The sequence below is a fragment of the Leuresthes tenuis genome, unplaced genomic scaffold, assembly GCF_036924035.1.
Source record: "Leuresthes tenuis unplaced genomic scaffold, fLeuTen1.0.hap1 SCAF_2, whole genome shotgun sequence".
NCBI classification, from domain to species: Eukaryota; Metazoa; Chordata; class Actinopteri; order Atheriniformes; family Atherinopsidae; genus Leuresthes; species Leuresthes tenuis.
The window spans coordinates 29,283,587-29,304,556 of NW_027325356.1; the positions used below are offsets into that span (position 1 = coordinate 29,283,587).

At 41.7% G+C, this 20,970-nt stretch overlaps 4 non-coding genes across 4 annotated transcripts; all 4 read right to left on the reverse strand.

The window, feature by feature from the left end:
* Nucleotides 1-2,661: 2,661 nt before the first annotated feature.
* LOC140302614 (U5 spliceosomal RNA) lies at nucleotides 2,662-2,774 on the reverse strand. Its single transcript, XR_011915068.1, has one exon. It is a non-coding gene; the product is annotated as a U5 spliceosomal RNA (small nuclear RNA).
* Nucleotides 2,775-3,185: 411 nt separating this feature from the next.
* LOC140302523 (U2 spliceosomal RNA) lies at nucleotides 3,186-3,368 on the reverse strand. The gene has a single exon (XR_011914986.1). It is a non-coding gene; the product is annotated as a U2 spliceosomal RNA (small nuclear RNA).
* Nucleotides 3,369-13,228: 9,860 nt separating this feature from the next.
* On the reverse strand, nucleotides 13,229-13,341 carry LOC140302615 (U5 spliceosomal RNA). The gene has a single exon (XR_011915069.1). It is a non-coding gene; the product is annotated as a U5 spliceosomal RNA (small nuclear RNA).
* A 411-nt stretch (nucleotides 13,342-13,752) lies between these two features.
* LOC140302524 (U2 spliceosomal RNA) lies at nucleotides 13,753-13,935 on the reverse strand. The gene has a single exon (XR_011914987.1). It is a non-coding gene; the product is annotated as a U2 spliceosomal RNA (small nuclear RNA).
* Nucleotides 13,936-20,970: the final 7,035 nt, after the last annotated feature.

Here is a 20,970-nt window from a genome sequence, read left to right on the forward strand (position 1 = left end):
AATAAAGGTACAGCAGAAATAAGAAAGGCCAAGTCTGATCATTATCTAAATTTGATTCCCAGAGCTTACTCAGATTTCAGAAAAGTCTGTCCTACTGCTCCTGTTTTTAATTAGACTTCTATGCCTTCGCAGTCGCAGCTTTGTCACTCCTTTTAAGCTTATTGTATGTTCTAAATGTTGTTTTAATCGTGTCTTCAAAAGTTTTTTGTTTTTTTTTGTCTCAGCTATTGTATATGAGATTATTTTCTCCATTTATCTCCAAGTTTAAATAAATGTTATTACTAGTGTGGCACTTTCTATGTCAAGGGGACAGTGGTGGTACTCTGTATGGTTATTTTAGTCACACCCTATGTTCTCATGTTAGCCGTTGTTTTCTTCACTGAGGTTGAGATGAACCCCCTCCTGTTGAGAGAATTCCCCTTTGTAGTCAGACTTTTGCCTCAGAAAACAGTGGTGGGTAAATAATCTTTCCCTACTTCTGAAGGTCGTGGTACAATGTGATAAGTGAATCCAAGAAGTCCTTCAGCTGCTGTGGGTGATGTAAGTAGTACCTGAAATGGACCTTCCCCCCATTGGGCTGGACCAGTTCTTTTTCTTTATCACTTTGATGATGATCCAGTCCCCGGGTTTTACTGTCTTCAGAGATTCCTTCACCGGTTCACCTGGAACAGACTAAACAGAAGAGATCTCTCTACTTGTTAATATTTGTATACTGCTAAGGTTTCTTCTCTTTTTCTTTTTTTCTTCATCATGTCAGTTGATGACTGTGTTTTGACTGTGGGAGTACAAATGGTTTTCCATACCTTTTCTCAAATGGAGTTCATCTTGTGCTAGTTGGAGGATGCATTTTTAGGATGGTAAACAGTAAACCCAATATTTCCCATTTCTTCCATGATTTTTTTCAGTCTTGACTTAATTATTCCATTGTGTCTCTCCACAAAACCTGCTGATTGTGGATGATATGCACAGTCGTTTCTAAGGTCTATTTTAAGTTCTTTGCCATCAGTGAGATGACGTTGTTTACACAGTGTGTCAAATTATCACTGAAGATCTTTTCAGGAATTTCAAATGTAGAAATGATTTATTTTACCCGTGCTTTTGCTACTGAGAGTGCATCGGCTTGTGCACATGGAAATATTTCAGTCCATTTGGTAAAAACCTCTGTTGTCACTGAGCAGAATCGTTTCCCTTAACATTAATTTAGTTCAATGAAATCTACACAATAATGAAATAATGAAATCCAAACAAATATGTTGAAAAAGATACACTGGCTTAGGGAATTATCTTCGTTTTGGTCTTAGATTGCCCTGTTGATTGTATTTTGCACATATTTGACCTGCTAGACAAAACTTTATTCATTTACTTATTCTAAAAAGAAATTATTTTAGACCTGGAACGATCCATCTTTTATTTTTTATGGAACTCCAAATGGGAAAGGTTGAGGAGGGAAGTACTGAAGAAGCCAAAAGTGAAGGGAGGGAAAGCAGTACCAGATCTGTATTTGTTTTTAGGAAGTCTCTTTACCTCTGTCCAATTAAAGTGTGCAATTAACCCATCCAAAAACCCAGCGGCAGCTGCAATGGCAAGATTATGGATGGGGGCCTACATGAGAAGATTACGACTTTTACCATCAGACCTGAAAGTACCTGTGTCTTTTAATCTAACAAAAAGTTATGCTTTTATAAAGACATTTTTAAACCATTTTAATTTAGAACAAGAAGATGTACAAGTTTTAACGTGCCATCGATCTTTGCTCTCTGTTGTGCAGGAGCGGGCCCCAGTGAGTCCAGTGCTTGGGCTCACTCTTGGCGAGCCCTCAACAGTTTGGCGCAGTGTGAACCTTTCAGCTCTTCTGAACAGACTTTGGGATTTGTCATGGATGGTGGCTCACAAGATTCTCCCAGTCAGGTCATGCACTCCAGGGGTATGTCGGCGACGGCCACCTGCCCCCGTCCAGGTTGTGGCGCGCCTGAGACGGTGAGGCATTTCTTCTGGGAGTGCAGTGCTGCTGTGGACTTGTGGGCAACAGCCGACTCCTTAAATTTCCCGTACTTACCAGCAAGAGAGGTCCTGTCAGCACAACTGGTGCTTTATGGGGTGAGTCAAAATCAGAACCTCAGGAAAGAGGAATTTGTCAAAAGGTGGCTCACCCTGGCCGCCATCAAAGACGCCATATGGACCTCAAGAAACTTGCTGGTAAGAAGGCACAAGCAGATTCCCCCCGTGGCTGTGATCCAGATGGCAGTAGCAACAGCCCAAGAGGCTGCAGGCCGAGGACGCAGCCACAAAGAAGCATCGCCTCTGTGCTCACTCGGACGAAGGAGCCGGAGTCACACGAAAAAAAGGTCCAAGCAATAGCAGAAGGCAGAGAAGCAATAACTGTCCACTGGTTCACGTCCGAGGGCCCTTCCTGGCACAATGCGCACTTGTAGCGGTGTTCTTTTTATGGCCATAGGTGGCCAGAGTGTCACTTTGCACCTCCGCCCACCCGCTGCACTGAGCACTCTTCAGCCCTTAAATGGCATAACTTTGCACTCCCGCACGCTCCAGCGAGCACCATTCAAGCAACATCGGCACAGTCGCAACAAGTAAGGCAACTCTACTCAGAGAAGTCACTCTGCACAGTAACAAGATTTCTTTTTCACAGACAGAAAGGGCTTCACCCGCAAAGGTAAAGCCTGCCAAAATTAGAAACAACTCATTAGTGCTGCTCTCCACGGAAGTGTTTAGTAAAAGGCGAAAGACTTGTACGTTATGAAGAGAAACCAGAGTACGATTATCCATCACTGCGGGAGCAGGGCATCAGGCTAGTTGGCATAGCCACCTTCCCCATGGTGAGCTTTGCTTGGTTGAGATGCTTGCTCCCCCCCCTTGCTCCTCGGCTGACCAAGTAGGAACAATCGGGCCCTATTCGATGGCTGCCTTGTCTTTTACTCTGTGCAAAAGACAAGGCAGCCACAAACACCACGGGAACACCGTATTGAGGCTTTGTTCTGACCGCTCATTCGGTGTCGCGTTTCTTTCAAGCAATTCTCCCGGTTAGCCCGCAATCGGCTCGCTCCCAGATTCGTGTTAAAGTCCACTTCGCATTCACTCTCTTTTCTCAGCAGATTAAAAGAAAGTTTCATCTTGGGCTCCCTGAAACTTCCATCCTGCACCGCTGTTTGCTTTTGCACAAGAGCAGAGAAGAGCGCACCGTTCCCAGTGGCACTGCAGTACCGGGTCGATGCTTGGAGTGAACGGAGCAAGCTCCTTTTTCAACTCCTATTGCTAAAAATCCATTTAATATGTAGTCCTCGTATAGAGGACATATCAGATATTAAACTGAGTCTTTATGGTGTTATTTCACCCATTAACACTTAAGGTACCTCATACAGTGGCTGTGATATGGTTACTTAACAAAATATCTTTACCAGACATCTCTCCTACATAACTGTTCTTCTTTCACAGCCACACCTTGTTGTCGAGAGATGTGCTACACTTAATCCATCCACACTGCTACCTACCCCACAGATGGAAAGCCTCATGATTGCATGTCAGAAATACCCATCAGAAATACCCATCAGGCCAGACTTAGCTGATACAACGTTGTACTTTGTAGAATGAGAAAAAACTTCTTCAGCAATAAGCATCTCTCGACATATGACGAAATACAGATTTTGCTATAAAATTAATTCCTTCTATCGTTTGTCCTCCTTATTTATCCACTTCAAATCGAGTTTGAACAATTAAAAAAATTTTGTAGTTTTAGAAAGAACAACTTAATCTTCAGCAATCAGTATAAAAAGAAGGTAAGAAAAGGTGCAAATGCCAACCATACATCACTAAAAGGTGGAGCGGAAGTATTCGGCTGCAAGTAGGTGTGAATGTCCGACCATAATTTGTAAAAAGCTGATGAGAAAGGGTGAGAATGCCTGACTATACACCATGAAATGCGGAAGCGGAGGTGTTCGGCTGCAAGAAGGTGTGAACGCCCGACCAAAGTTTCTAAAAAGCAGTTAAGAAAAGGTTTGAATATCCATCCAAACATAATCATAAGCGGGAGCAGAGCTGTTCGACTGTAAGTAGGTGTGAATGTCAGATCATAATTTGCAAAAAGCTGATGAGAAAGGGTGAGAATGCCCAACTATACACCATCAAATGCGGGAGCGGAGTTGTTCGGCTGTGAGAAGGTGTGAATCTCCGACCATAATTGTTGAAAAATGTGTTAGAAAAGGTAAGAATGCCGGTCCATCCATCATCAAAAGCGAGAGAGGTGGTGTTCGGCTGCAAGTGGGTGTGAATGTCCAGCCATAATTACTCACAAACGGGTGAGAAAAGGTAGTATTGCCAGACCATACATGATCAAAACAGGGAAGCGGAGGTGGTTCAGCTGCAAGGAGGTGTGAATGTCCAACTAAAGTTCAAATATATTAACAAAAGCGGGAGGAGAGGTCTACGGATGAGAGTGGTTGAGAATTTCCAACCATAATCTATGAAATGCGGTGAAAAAAAGTGGGTGTGAATATCCCACCATACAAGTATGGTGGAGAGGAAGCTGTGAATGGCCGACCATAGTTTGCAAAAAACGGGTAAGAAAAGGTTCGAATGCCCGAATATATACCATCAAAAGCGGAAGCGGAGGTGTTCGGCTGCAAGAAGGTGTGAATGTCCGACCAAAGTTTGTAAAAAGCAGTTAAGAAAAGGTTCGAATATAAGGATGGACCGGCATTCTTACCTTTTCTAACACATTTTTCAACAATTATGGTCGGAGATTCACACCTTCTCACAGCCGAACAACTCCGCTCCCGCATTTGATGGTGTATAGTCAGGAATTCTCACCTTTTCTCATCAGCTTTTTGCAAATTATGATCTTACATTCACACCTACTTGCAGTCGAACAGCTCTGCTCCCGCTTTTGATTATGTTTGGTTGGATATTCGAACCTTTTCTTAACTGCTTTTTACAACCTTTGATCGGACGTTCACACATTCTTGAAGCTGAACACCTCCGCTTCCGTTTTTGATGGTGTATATTCGGGCATACGAACCTTTTCTTACCCGCTTTTTACAAACCATGGTCGGACATTCACACCTTCTCTTAGCTGAACAACTCCGCTGCCTCTTTTGATTGTGTACAGTCGGATATTTTAACATTTTCTTACCCGCTTTTTACCAACTATGGTCGGACATTCACACCCTCTTACAGCGGAACACCTCCGCTCCCTCTTTTGATGGTGTACGTTCGGGCATTCGAATCTTTTCTTACCCGCTTTTTACGAACTATGCTCGGACATTCAAACCTTCTTGTAGCCGAACACATCCACTCCTGCTTTTGATGATGTATGGTTGGGCATTCGAACCTACTTGTTGCCCGCTTTTCATTAATTATGGGTGGACATTCACACCTTGTCGCAACAAAACACCTCCGCTACCTGTTTTGATCATGTATGGTTGGACATTTGCACCTTTTCTCACCCGCTTTTCGCAAACTATGGTCGGCCATTCACAGCTTCCTCTCCACCATACTTGTATGGTGAGATATTCACACCCACTTGCATCCGAAGTCCTCCGCCCCCACTTTTGTTTATATTTAGTCGGTCATTCGCACCTTACCTGCTTATGGCAAAACTATGGCCTTCTTGCAGCCTAACACCTCTGATCTCGCTTTTGATGACGTAAGGTTGGGCATTCAGACCTTGCTTCACCTGCTTTTCACCAAATATAGTCGGACATTCACACCTTCTAGCAGCCGAACACTTCCGCTCCACCTTTTAGTGTTCTATCACACTTTCCCCCGCCCCCCATTTTATAGATTATGGTTGGAAATTCTCAACCACTCTCATCCGAAGACCTCTCCTCCCGCTTTTGTTAATATATTTGAACTTTAGTCGGACATTCACACCTACTTGCAGCCGAACACCACCTCTCTCGCTTTTGATGATGTGTGGACCGGCATTCTTACCTTTTCTAACACATTTTTCAGCAATTATGGTCGGAGATTCACACCTACTCACAGCCGAACAACTCCGCTCCCGCATTTGATGGTGTATAGTCGGGCATTCTCACCCTTTCTCATCAGCTTTTTGCAAATTATGATCTGACATTCACACCTACTTGCAGTTGAACAGCTCTGCTCCCGCTTTTGATTATGTTTGGTTGGATATTCGCACCTTTTCTTAACTGCTTTTTACAAACTTTGGTTGGACGTTCACACCTTCTTGTAGCCGAACACATCCACTCCTGCTTTTGATGATGTATGGTTGGGCATTCGCACTTTTTTTTTACCCATTTTTCAGAAATTATGGATGGACATTCACACCTTCTTGCAGCTGAACACCTCCTCTCCAACTTATGATCATGTGCGGTTTGATTTTCGAAAATTTTCTTTCATGTTCTCCAGCAATTATTGATGGACATTCAGACCTTCTTGCAGCTGAACACCTCCACTCCCTCTTTTGATGGTTTATATTCGGGCATACGAACCTTTTCTTACCCGCTTTTTAGAAACCATGGTCGGACTTTCACACCTTCTCTTTGCTGAACAACTCCGCTCCCTCTTTTGATTGTGTACAGTCGGGTATTTTAACCTTTTCTTACCCGCTTTTTACCAACTATGGTTGGACATTCACACCTTATTACAGCGGAACACCTCCGCTCCCTCTTTTGATCGTGTATGTTCGGGCATTGGCACCTTGTCTTACCCATTTTTCAGTAATTATGGGTGGACATTCACACCTTCTTGCAGCTGAACACCTCCTCTCCTGCTTATGATCATGCGCGGTTTGATATTCGAAAATTTTCTTTCATGTTTTCTAGCAATTATCGATGGACATTCAGACCTTCTTGCTGCTGAACACCTCCGCTCCCTCTTTTGATCATACATTGTCGGGCATTCACACCTTGTCTTACCCGCTTTTTAGAAACCATGGTCGGACTTTCACACCTTTTAGTAGCCGAACAACTCCGCTCCCTGTTTTGATCATTTATGGTCTGGCAATACTACCTTTTCTTACCCGTTTGTGAGTAATTTTGGCTGGACATTCACAGCTTCTTGCAGCCGAACACCTCTTCTCCCGCTTTTGATGATGAATGGTCCGGCATTCTTACCTTTTCTAACACATTTTTCAGCAGTTATTGTCGGTCATTCACACCCTTTCCCATCAGCTTTTTGCAAATTATGATCTGACATTCACACCTACTTGCAGTCGAACACCTTTGCTCCCGCTTTTGATTATGTTTGGTTGGATAATCGAACCTTTTCTTAACTGCGTTTTACAAACTTTGGTCGGACGTTCACACCTTCTTGCAGCTGAACACCTCCGCTTCCGCTTTTGATGGTGTATATTCGGGCATTCAAACCTTTTCTTACCCGCTTTTTACAAACCATGGTCGGACTTTCACACCTTCTTTTAGCCGAAAAACTCCGCTCCCGCTATTGATTGTGTACAGTCGGATATTTTAACCTTTTCTTACCCGCTTTTTACCATCTACGGTCAGACATTCACACCTTTTTACAGCGGAACACCTCCGCTCCCTCTTTTGATGGTGTATGTTCGGGCATTTGAACCTTTTCTTACCCGCTTTTTACAAACTATGGTCGGGCATTCAAACCTTCTTGTAGCCGAACACATCAACTCCTGCTTTTGATAATGTATGGTTGGACATTCGCACCTTTTCTCACCCGCTTTTTCTCATAGACTATTCTACCATCAACAACTTGGAAACCATAATCGACTCTCTAGATGCAGAAAAAGCATTTGATGGAGTGAATTGGAAATTTTTATTCGCAACATTAAACAAATTCGGGTTTGTGTCACACTTCATCAACTGGATAAGGATATTATATAGCTCCCCAAATGCAAGTGTCAGGACAAATGATCAAACTTCTCCAAGCTTCAGTCTGCAGAGAGGTACAAGACAGGGTTACCAACTTTCTCCCTCACTTTTTGCTATTTTAATCAAACCTTTAGCAGCTGCTATCAGACAAGATAGAAATATTAAAGGCATCCAACCCCAAAATATTGAGCATAAAATAAGTCTTTATGCTGATGATGTATTACTTTTCCTTCAGAACTCACAGATGTCTCTCACTCACACGATCACACTCATAAATAAATTCTCTGCACTTTGTGACTACTCTATCAACTGGTCTAAGACCACAGTTCTGCCCATTAACTGTAGGGTCCAGAATATACCTGCGATCACTTTACAGTCAGGAAATATTAGATATTTAGGCATAAACATTTCCTCCAGGCTCTCAGAGCTAACAAAGCTAAATTATGTGCAATTATTAAAGAGAATAGAGGACGAGCTCTCTCGTTGGAAGTCCTTACCTATATCACTTATGGGGAGAGTTACAACCATTAAAATGATGATACTACCAAAAGTTAACTATTTGTTCTCAATGATCCCCATAAAACCATCTGCTACTTGGTTTAAGTCACTAGATTCATGCATCTCCAAATTTCTGTGGAAAAACAAACCCTTAGTTTAAAAACCCTACAGAAGACCAAGGACAGTGGTGGATTAGATTTACCTCATTTTCAGCACTAGTCCTTTGCCAATAGGTTACAATATATATCAAAATGGTTTAAACCTTGTTGTTGTCACAGTTCCCAGAGACGTTGTAATCGTTGAGGATTCTATATTCACCCCCTCATTAGAGGCACGTGTTGCAGATTGATGACACTGAATCTTCTTCTCTGTTCATTGCTGGCATCATTCCCAGCATCGTAAGTGTTCGTGGCATTGTTAGCCTCTTCTTTTGGATCTTGATATCGAGCATCCTTTTGTATTTCTGGTTTGTCAGTCCTCTCTCTTCGTTCACCGGAGTCTTCGTCTCTTTGTCCTTGAGTTTGGTGATTTTTTCTTCTTTTGATGCCTTGACACAGTGTGACAGGTGATACCACGTGGGAGATCCTTTAACTTGGACTGCTGTCCCTGTGCTGCGAAATGGCTGTGGTGCTCAAATGGTCTCTCCTTCATCATATACACAGTTATTTATACATCACCTTCCACCATGAAGCGTTGTCCCTTTTTGTTTCTCTCTTTGTTCTTAAAATGCTGTTATGCATGTCTAAACCAATCCATTAAATTAGATCATTTTGGCAGTAAAGCGATCTACAATGTGCTTGGTTGCAAAGCTGCTCATCTGTGGTAAACAGCTCTTCAGAAAGGCATTCTTCAATTAATTTCACTAATTTTATGTAATAATTTTGTGATTTCCTACAAAACTACACTTCTTCTCCCATCTGTCTGAGTATTTAATATTGTCTGGGTCCCGTTAAAACATGTATTTTTCCCATCTAATTCCTTGTTTGCTTTAAAACAAGTATTCCCCATTTTCTATCCCTTCAGTAACCAACCAGTTTGTATGGAGTACACTGGAGCAACTTGACTGATCAGTAAAACACTGCTTTTGTTGTCACCGCAAGGCTTCCCCCGTCGGTTGTTTCACTGAGACACCACTGAGTAACTACAACTCAACACAGTTTATACACATAACATTCATATACATACTAACAAACAAACAAACAATTATTTATCGCAATTTTCTCATCTCTGTTTGAACGTACACCCAGGTAAATATTCCTTTAGTCTTGTCATACCGACTATGGACCCATTCATTGTTTAACTTCACTGTTTTGCAAATCCTAATTGAATATTACACATTGACATTGAACTTTACTGGATAAGCAGGTCTTCATTGCATTCAGCAGCCTATATGTGAGCATCTATGTGTAAGCTGTTCTTCTTTGCATTTATCAGCAGCAAGCAATTCTTCATTGCACATGCATATGAAAATAGTACAACAATTCCAATGCGTTAGCGAAACCTTCTATATCAGGAGTGTCCATCATGATGCTGGGAATAGAACCTCTTTCCCAGAATAGTTCATTACTCAACTCATCATAACTCCGCAATGAGCACATTTCAAAGTATCATTCCTCTACATGTATTCAAAAATCTATGTGTAAATGTTTAATATTTCTTATATTTGTTGATGTCATTCTGTGTGCATGTGGCCTAAACCCAATCTCTGTGTGGCAATTTTAATTTAAACAAGTTGAACTCTGCCTCTGATCATTTAAAAAAGGTGTGTACCAATATCAACCTTTCTCAGGTAATTACTGATCCTACAAAACCAATCTTAAGAGATCCTTCAAGGTTGTCCCTGATTGGCTCAATCTTAACAAATCAAAGGTAGAAAATCCGCAGTATCTGAACTTGGTGTTAGTTATCACTGCTCAATAGCCTGTATCAGAATTACAAAAATGAAAACATTAGGTCCACGCTTGGTATCCAGATCCTGAAACATCTCCATGAGAAGGATTTTTTTTTAACTGATCTGTTGAATAGTTATACTCATGACACTGTTAAAATCCCAGATGAAGATCTAGCACTTGACCATTTTTGTAAATCTTCTAATTCCATAGTTGATAAACACGCCCCTTTTAAAAAGTATAGAACTTAGAACAGGTCTAGTCCCTGGCTTTCGTCAGAACTGTCTTCTTTACTTAAAAAATGAATAAACCTTGGATGCTAGCTGGGCATATGACCCGGGTCATTGCCTTGCTTTTAGGAAGCTTAGAAATAAAGGTACAGCAGAAATAAGAAAGGCCAAGTCTGATCATTATCTAAATTTGATTCCCAGAGCTTACTCAGATTTCAGAAAAGTCTGTCCTACTGCTCCTGTTTTTAATTAGACTTCTATGCCTTCGCAGTCGCAGCTTTGTCACTCCTTTTAAGCTTATTGTATGTTCTAAATGTTGTTTTAATCGTGTCTTCAAAAGTTTTTTTTTTTTTTTTTGTCTCAGCTATTGTATATGAGATTATTTTCTCCATTTATCTCCAAGTTTAAATAAATGTTATTACTAGTGTGGCACTTTCTATGTCAAGGGGACAGTGGTGGTACTCTGTATGGTTATTTTAGTCACACCCTATGTTCTCATGTTAGCCGTTGTTTTCTTCACTGAGGTTGAGATGAACCCCCTCCTGTTGAGAGAATTCCCCTTTGTAGTCAGACTTTTGCCTCAGAAAACAGTGGTGGGTAAATAATCTTTCCCTACTTCTGAAGGTCGTGGTACAATGTGATAAGTGAATCCAAGAAGTCCTTCAGCTGCTGTGAGTGATGTAAGTAGTACCTGAAATGGACCTTCCCCCCATTGGGCTGGACCAGTTCTTTTTCTTTATCACTTTGATGATGATCCAGTCCCCGGGTTTTACTGTCTTCAGAGATTCCTTCACCGGTTCACCTGGAACAGACTAAACAGAAGAGATCTCTCTACTTGTTAATATTTGCTAAGGTTTCTTCTCTTTTTATTTTTTTCTTCATCATGTCAGTTGATGACTGTGTTTTGACTGTGGGAGTACAAATGGTCTTCCATACCTTTTCTCAAATGGAGTTCATCTTGTGCTAGTTGGAGGATGCATTTTTAGGATGGTAAACAGTAAACCCAATATTTCCCATTTCTTCCATGATTTTTTTCAGTCTTGACTTAATTATTCCATTGTGTCTCTCCACGAAACCTGCTGATTGTGGATGATATGCACAGTCGTTTCTAAGGTCTATTTTAAGTTCTTTGCCATCAGTGAGATGACGTTGTTTACACAGTGTGTCAAATTATCACTGAAGATCTTTTCAGGAATTTCAAATCTAGAAATTATTTATTTTACCCGTGCTTTTGCTACTGAGAGTGCATCGGCTTGTGCACATGGAAATATTTCAGTCCATTTGGTAAAAACCTCTGTTGTCACTGAGCAGAATCGTTTCCCTTAACATTAATTTAGTTCAATGAAATCTACACAATAATGAAATAATGAAATCCAAACAAATATGTTGAAAAAGATACACTGGCTTAGGGAATTATCTTCGTTTTGGTCTTAGATTGCCCTGTTGATTGTATTTTGCACATATTTGACCTGCTAGACAAAACTTTATTCATTTACTTATTCTAAAAAGAAATTATTTTAGACCTGGAACGATCCATCTTTTATTTTTTATGGAACTCCAAATGGGAAAGGTTGAGGAGGGAAGTACTGAAGAAGCCAAAAGTGAAAGGAGGGAAAGCAGTACCAGATCTGTATTTGTTTTTAGGAAGTCTCTTTACCTCTGTCCAATTAAAGTGTGCAATTAACCCATCCAAAAACCCAGCGGCAGCTGCAATGGCAAGATTATGGATGGGGGCCTACATGAGAAGATTACGACTTTTACCATCAGACCTGAAAGTACCTGTGTCTTTTAATCTAACAAAAAGTTATGCTTTTATAAAGACATTTTTAAACCATTTTAATTTAGAACAAGAAGATGTACAAGTTTTAACGTGCCATCGATCTTTGCTCTCTGTTGTGCAGGAGCAGGCCCCAGTGAGTCCAGTGCTTGGGCTCACTCTTGGCGAGCCCTCAACAGTTTGGCGCAGTGTGAACCTTTCAGCTCTTCTGAACAGACTTTGGGATTTGTCATGGATGGTGGCTCACAAGATTCTCCCAGTCAGGTCATGCACTCCAGGGGTATGTCGGCGACGGCCACCTGCCCCGGTCCAGGTTGTGGCGCGCCTGAGACGGTGAGGCATTTCTTCTGGGAGTGCAGTGCTGCTGTGGACTTGTGGGCAACAGCCGACTCCTTAAATTTCCCGTACTTACCAGCAAGAGAGGTCCTGTCAGCACAACTGGTGCTTTATGGGGTGAGTCAAAATCAGAACCTCAGGAAAGAGGAATTTGTCAAAAGGTGGCTCACCCTGGCCGCCATCAAAGACGCCATATGGACCTCAAGAAACTTGCTGGTAAGAAGGCACAAGCAGATTCCCCCCGTGGCTGTGATCCAGATGGCAGTAGCAACAGCCCAAGAGGCTGCAGGCCAAGGACGCAGCCACAAAGAAGCTTCGCCTCTGTGCTCACTCGGACGAAGGAGCCGGAGTCACACGAAAAAAAGGTCCAAGCAATAGCAGAAGGCAGAGAAGCAATAACTGTTCACTGGTTCACGTCCGAGGGCCCTTCCTGGCACAATGCGCACTTGTAGCGGTGTTCTTTTTATGGCCATAGGTGGCCAGAGTGTCACTTTGCACCTCCGCCCACCCGCTGCACTGAGCACTCTTCAGCCCTTAAATGGCATAACTTTGCACTCCCGCACGCTCCAGCGAGCACCATTCAAGCAACATCGGCACAGTCGCAACAAGTAAGGCAACTCTACTCAGAGAAGTCACTCTGCACAGTAACAAGATTTCTTTTTCACAGACAGAAAGGGCTTCACCCGCAAAGGTAAAGCCTGCCAAAATTAGAAACAACTCATTAGTGCTGCTCTCCACGGAAGTGTTTAGTAAAAGGCGAAAGACTTGTACGTTATGAAGAGAAACCAGAGTACGATTATCCATCACTGCGGGAGCAGGGCATCAGGCTAGTTGGCATAGCCACCTTCCCCATGGTGAGCTTTGCTTGGTTGAGACGCTTGCTCCCCCCCCTTGCTCCTCGGCTGACCAAGTAGGAACAATCGGGCCCTATTCGATGGCTGCCTTGTCTTTTACTCTGTGCAAAAGACAAGGCAGCCACAAACACCACGGGAACACCGTATTGAGGCTTTGTTCTGACCGCTCATTCGGTGTCGCGTTTCTTTCAAGCAATTCTCCCGGTTAGCCCGCAATCGGCTCGCTCCCAGATTCGTGTTAAAGTCCACTTCGCATTCACTCTCTTTTCTCAGCAGATTAAAAGAAAGTTTCATCTTGGGCTCCCTGAAACTTCCATCCTGCACCGCTGTTTGCTTTTGCACAAGAGCAGAGAAGAGCGCACCGTTCCCAGTGGCACTGCAGTACCGGGTCGATGCTTGGAGTGAACGGAGCAAGCTCCTTTTTCAACTCCTATTGCTAAAAATCCATTTAATATGTAGTCCTCGTATAGAGGACATATCAGATATTAAACTGAGTCTTTATGGTGTTATTTCACCCATTAACACTTAAGGTACCTCATACAGTGGCTGTGATATGGTTACTTAACAAAATATCTTTACCAGACATCTCTCCTACATAACTGTTCTTCTTTCACAGCCACACCTTGTTGTCGAGAGATGTGCTACACTTAATCCATCCACACTGCTACCTACCCCACAGATGGAAAGCCTCATGATTGCATGTCAGAAATACCCATCAGTGTTTTACCCAGGCCAGACTTAACTGATACAACGTTGTACTTTGTAGAATGAGAAAAAACTTCTTCAGCAATAAGCATCTCTCGACATATGACGAAATACAGATTTTGCTATAAAATTAATTCCTTCTATCAGCCTGCCGTTTGTCCTCCTTATTTATCCACTTCAAATCGAGTTTGAACAATTAAAAAAATTTTGTAGTTTTAGAAAGAACAACTTAATCTTCAGCAATCAGTATAAAAAGAAGGTAAGAAAAGGTGCAAATGCCAACCATACATCACTAAAAGGTGGAGCGGAAGTATTCGGCTGCAAGTAGGTGTGAATGTCCGACCATAATTTGTAAAAAGCTGATGAGAAAGGGTGAGAATGCCTGACTATACACCATGAAATGCGGAAGCGGAGGTGTTCGGCTGCAAGAAGGTGTGAACGCCCGACCAAAGTTTCTAAAAAGCAGTTAAGAAAAGGTTTGAATATCCATCCAAACATAATCATAAGCGGGAGCAGAGCTGTTCGACTGTAAGTAGGTGTGAATGTCAGATCATAATTTGCAAAAAGCTGATGAGAAAGGGTGAGAATGCCCGACTATACACCATCAAATGCGGGAGCGGAGTTGTTCGGCTGTGAGTAGGTGTGAATCTCCGACCATAATTGCTGAAAAATGTGTTAGAAAAGGTAAGAATGCCGGTCCATACATCATCAAAAGCAAGAGAGGAGGTGTTCGGCTGCAAGTAGGTGTGATTGTCCGACTAAAGTTCAAATATATTAACAAAAGCGGGAGGAGAGGTCTTCGGATGAGAGTGGTTGAGAATTTCCAACCATGATCTATAAAATGCGGGGGAAAAAAAAGGTGTGATAGAACACTAAAAGGTGGAGCGGAAGTGTTCGGCTGCAAGAAGGTGTGAATGTCCGACTATATTTGGTGAAAAGCAGGTGAAGCAAGATCTGAATGCCCAACCTTACATCATCAAAAGCGAGATCAGAGGTGTTTGGCTGCAAGAAGGCCATAGTTTGCCAAAAGCGGGTAAGGTGCGAATGACCGACTAAATATCAACAAAAATGGGGACGGAGGTCTTCGGATGCAAGTGGGTGTGAATATCCCACCATACAAGTATGGTGGAGAGGAAGCTGTGAATGGCCGACAATAGTAAAAAGTGTGTGAGAAAAGTGCAAATGTCAAACCATACATGATTAAAACAGGGAGCGGAGGTGTTTGGCTGCGACAAGGTGTGAATGTCCACCCATAATTAATGAAAAGCGGGCAACAAGTAGGTTCGAATGCCCAACCATACATCATCAAAAGCAGGAGTGGATGTGTTCGGCTACATAAGGTTTGAATGTCCGACCATAGTTTGTAAACAGCGGGTAAGAAAAGGTTTGAATGCCCGAACATATACCATTAAATGAGGGAGCGGAGGTGTTCCGCTGTAAGGTGTGAATGTCCACCAATAATTCCTGAAAAATGGTTAAAAAAAAGGTGGGAATGCCCAACCATACATCATCAAAAGCAGGAGTGGACGTGTTCGGCTACAAGAAGGTTTGAACGTCCAACCAAAGTTTTTAAAAAGCAGTTAAGAAAAGGTTCGAATATCCAAGCAAACATAATCAAAAGCGGGAGCAGAGCTGTTCGACTGCAAGTAGGTGTGAATGTAAGATCATAAATTGCAAAAAGCTGATGAGAAAGGGTGAGAATTCCCGACTATACACAATCAAATGCGGGAGCGGAGTTGTTCGGCTGCAATTAGGTGTGAATCTCCGACCATAATTGTTGAAAAATGTGTTAGAAAAGGTAAGAATGCCGGGTCCATACATCATCAAAAGCGAGAGAGGTGGTGTTCGGCTGCAAGTAGGTGTGAATGTCCAGCCATAATTACTCACAAACGGGTAAGAAAAGGTAGTATTGCCAGACCATACATAATCAAAACAGGGAGCGGAGGTGGTTCAACTGCAAGAAGGTGTGAATGTCCGACTAAAGTTTGTAAAAAGCGGGTAAGACAAGGTGCGAATGCCCAACAATGTAAGAGGTTTTCAGGAGGTTTTCAGCTGCAAGAAGGTCTGAATGTCTGAATTATGGGTGGTCTGAATGTCCACCCATAATTCCTGAAAAATGGGTAAAAAAAGGTGCGAATGCCCAACCATACATCATCAAAACAGGGAGCGGAGGTGGTTCAACTGCAAGAAGGTGTGAATGTCCGACTAAAGTTTGTAAAAAGCGGGTAAGACAAGGTGCGAATGCCCAACAATGTAGGAGGTTTTCAGGAGGTTTTCAGCTGCAAGAAGGTCTGACTGTCTGAATTATGGGTGGTCTGAATGTCCACCCATAATTCCTGAAAAATGGGTAAAAAAAGGTGCGCATGCCCAACCATACATCATCAAAAGCAGGAGTGGATGTTTTCGGCTGCAAGTAGGTGTGAATGTCCAGCCATAATTACTCACAAACGGGTAAGAAAAGGTAGTATTGCCAGACCATACATGATCAAAACAGGGAAGCGGAGGTGGTTCAGCTGCAAGAAGGTGTGAATGTCCAACTAAAGTTCAAATATATTGACAAAAGAGGGAGGAGAGGTCTACGGATGAGAGTGGTTGAGAATTTCCAACCATAATCTATGAAATGTGGTTAAAAAAAGGTGTGATAAAACACTAAAAGGTGGAGCGGAAGTTTTCGGCTGCAAGAAGGTGTGAATGTCCGACTATATTTGGTGAAAAGCAGGTGAAGCAAGGTCTGAATGCCCAACCTTACATCATCAAAAGCGAGATCAGAGGTGTTTGGCTGCAAGAAGGCCATAGTTTGCCATAAGCGGGTTAGGTGCGAATGACCGACTAAATATCAACAAAAATGGGGGCGGAGGACTTCGGATGCAAGTGGGTGTGAATATCTCACCATACAAGTATGGTGGAGAGGAAGCAGTGAACGGCCGACCATAGTTTGCAAAAAGCGGGTGAGAAAAGGTGGGAATGCCCAACCATACATCATCAAAAGCAGGAGTGGATGTGTTCGGCTACAAGAAGGTTTGAATGTCCGAGCATAGTTTGTAAAAAATGGGTAAGAAAAGGTTCGAATGCGCGAACATACACCATCAAAAGAGGGAGCGGAGGTGTTCCGCTGTAAGAAGGTGTGAATGTCCGACCTTAGTTCGTAAAAAGCGGGTAAGAAAAGGTTAAAATACCCGACTGTACACAATCAATAGAAGGGGGGTAATTGTTCGGCAACGAGAAGGTGTGAAAGTCCAACCATGGTTTGTAAAAAGCGGGTAAGACAAGGTTTGAATCCCGAATATATACTATCAAAAGCGGAAGCAGAGGTGTTTGGGTGCAAGAAGGTGTGAACGTCCGACCAAAGTTTGTAAAAAGCAGTTAAGAAAAGGTTCGAATATCCAACCAAACATAATCAAAAGCGGGAGCAGAGCTGTTCGACTGCAAGTAGGTGTGAATGTCCACAACGTTGTTCTTTGTTGAAATCGATATAGACATTGATAAATATGAAGGACAAAGCAGTTTCCACTTGGTTTGAGTGAAGGAATTCATTTTATACATAAAATCCCAAATCGTGCAGAACGTATGAAAAGAAGCTTATTCTCGGATTCCTCGTCCTTCACTGTTGCACTTTCTTCTACTGCAAAATACAATGTTTTTCTTTGTTGAAGTCGATCTAGACATTGATAAATATGAAGGACAAAGCAGTTTTAACTTGGTTTGAGTGAAGGAATTCATTTTATACATAAAATCCCAAATCATGCAGAACGTATGAAAAGAAGCTTATTCTCGGATTCCTGATCCTTCAGTGTTGCTCTTTCTTCTATTGCAAAATCCAATGTTCTTCTTTGTTGAAGTCGATCTAGACATTGATAAATATGAAGTTAAAAGCAATTTTAACATAGTTTGAGTGAAGGAATTCATTTTATAGTAAAATCCGAAATCGTGCAGAACTCATGAAAATAAGCTTATTCTCGGATTCCTGCACCTTTTGATTGGTTCTTTCTTTTACTGCACAGTCCAATGTTGTTTTTTGTTTAAATCTATCTAGTCATTGATAAATATGAAGGTAAAAGCCGTTTTAACATAGTTTGAGTGAAGGAATTCATTTTATAGATAAAATCCCAAATCGTGCAGAACTCATGAAAGTAAGCTTATTCTCGGATTCCTGAAACTTTAGATTTGCTCTTTCTTTTACTGCAAAGTCCAATGTTGTTTTTTTGTTTAAATCTTTCTAAACATTGATAAATATGAAGGACAAAGTAGTTTTAACATAGTTTGAGTGAAGGAATTAATTTTATACATAAAATCCCAAATCATGCAGAACGTATGAAAACAAGCTTATTCTCGGATTCCTCGTCCTTCACTGTTGCACTTTCTTCTACTGCAAAATACAATGTTTTTCTTTGTTGAAGTCGATCTAGACATTGATAAATATGAAGGACAAAGCAGTTTTAACTTGGTTTGAGTGAAGGAATTCATTTTATACATAAAATCCCAAATCATGCAGAACGTATGAAAAGAAGCTTATTCTCGGATTCCTGATCCTCCAGTGTTGCACTTTCCTATCCTGCAAAATACAACGTTCTTTGTTGAAATCGATTTAGACATTGATAAATATGAAGGACAAAGCAGTTTTCACTTGGTTTGAGTGAAGGAATTCATTTTATACATAAAATCCGAAATCATGCAGAAGATATGATAATAAGCTTATTCTCGGATTCCTGATCCTTCAGTGTTGCTCTTTCTTCTATTGCAAAATCCAATGTTCTTCTTTGTTGAAGTCGATCTAGACATTGATAAATATGAAGTTAAAAGCCGTTTTAACATAGTTTGAGTGAAGGAATTCATTTTATAGATAAAATCCCAAATCGTGCAGAACTCATGAAAGTAAGCTTATTCTCGGATTCCTGAATCTTTAGATTTGCTCTTTCTTTTACTGCAAAGTCCAATGTTGTTTTTTTTGTTGAAGTCGATTTAGACATTGATAAATATGAAGGACAAAGCAGTTTCCACTTGGTTTGAGTGAAGGAATGCATTTTATACATAAAATCCCAAATCATGCAGAACTCACGAAAAGCTTTTTCTCGGATTTCTGAACCATTAGTGTTGCTCTTTCTTTTACTGCAAAATATAACGTTGTTTTTTGTTGAAATCTATCTAGACATTGATAAATACCAGCCGATCAACTCCACTCCCACATTTGATGGTGTATAGTCAGGAATTCTCACCTTTTCTCATCAGCTTTTTGCAAATTATGATCTTACATTCACACCTACTTGCAGTCGAACAGCTAACTGCTTTTTACAACCTTTGGTCGGACGTTCACACCTTCTTGAAGCTGAACACCTCCGCTTCCGTTTTTGATGGTGTATATTCGGGCATACGAACCTTTTCTTACCCGCTTTTTTACAAACCATGGTCGGACATTCACACCTTCTCTTAGCTGAACAACTCCGCTGCCTCTTTTGATTGTGTACAGTCGGGTATTTTAACATTTTCTTACCCGCTTTTTACCAACTATGGTCGGACATTCACACCCTCTTACAGCGGAACACCTCCGCTCCCTCTTTTGATGGTGTATGTTCGGGCATTGGAATCTTTTCTTACCCGCTTTTTACGAACTATGCTCGGACATTCAAACCTTCTTGTAGCCGAACACATCCACTCCTGCTTTTGATGATGTATGGTTGGGCATTCGCACTTTTTTTTTACTCATTTTTCAGGAATTATGGGTGGACATTCACACCTTCTTGCAGCTGAACACCTCCTCTCCCACTTATGATCATGTGCGGTTTGATATTCGAAAATTTTCTTTCATGTTTTCTAGCAATTATCGATGGACATTCAGACCTTCTTGCTGCTGAACACCTCCGCTCCCTCTTTTGATCATACATTGTCGGGCATTCACACCTTGTCTTACCCGCTTTTTAGAAACCATGGTTGGACTTTCACACCTTTTAGTAGCCGAACAACTCCGCTCCCGCTATTGATTGTGTACAGTCGGGTATTTTAACCTTTTCTTACCCGCTTTTTACCAACTATGGTCGGACATTCAAACCTTCTTGCAGCGGAACAACTCAGCTCCCTGTTTTGATCATTTATGGTCTGGCAATACTACCTTTTCTTACCCGTTTGTGAGTAATTATGGCTGGACATTCACAGCTTCTTGCAGCCGAACACCTCTTCTCCTGTTTTTGATGATGCCTTTTCTAACACATTTTTCAGCAATTATTGTCGGTCATTCAAACCCTTTCCCATCAGCTTTTTGCAAATTTTGATCTGACATTCACACCTACTTGCAGTCGAACACCTTTGCTCCCGCTTTTGATTATGTTTGGTTGGATATTTGAAACTTTTCTTAACTGCGTTTTACAAACTTTGGTCGGACGTTCACACCTTCTTGCAGCCGAACACCTCCGCTTCCGCTTTTGATGGTGTATATTCGGGCATTCAAACCTTTTCTTACCCGCTTTTTACAAACCATGGTCAGACTTTCACACCTTCTTTTAGCCGAAAAACTCCGCTCCCGCTATTGATTGTGTACAGTCGGATATTTTAACCTTTTCTTACCCGCTTTTTACCAACTACGGTCAGACATTCACACCTTCTTACAGCAGAACATCTCCGCTCCCTCTTTTGATGGTGTATGTTCGGGCATTTGAACCTTTTCTTACCCGCTTTTTACAAACTATGGTCGGGCATTCAAACCTTCTTGTAGCCGAACACATCCACTCCTGCTTTTGATCATGTATGGTTGGACATTCGCACCTTTTCTCACCCGCTTTTTCTCATAGACTATTCTACCATCAACAACTTGGAAACCATAATCGACTCTCTAGATGCAGAAAAAGCATTTGATGGAGTGAACTGGAAATTTTT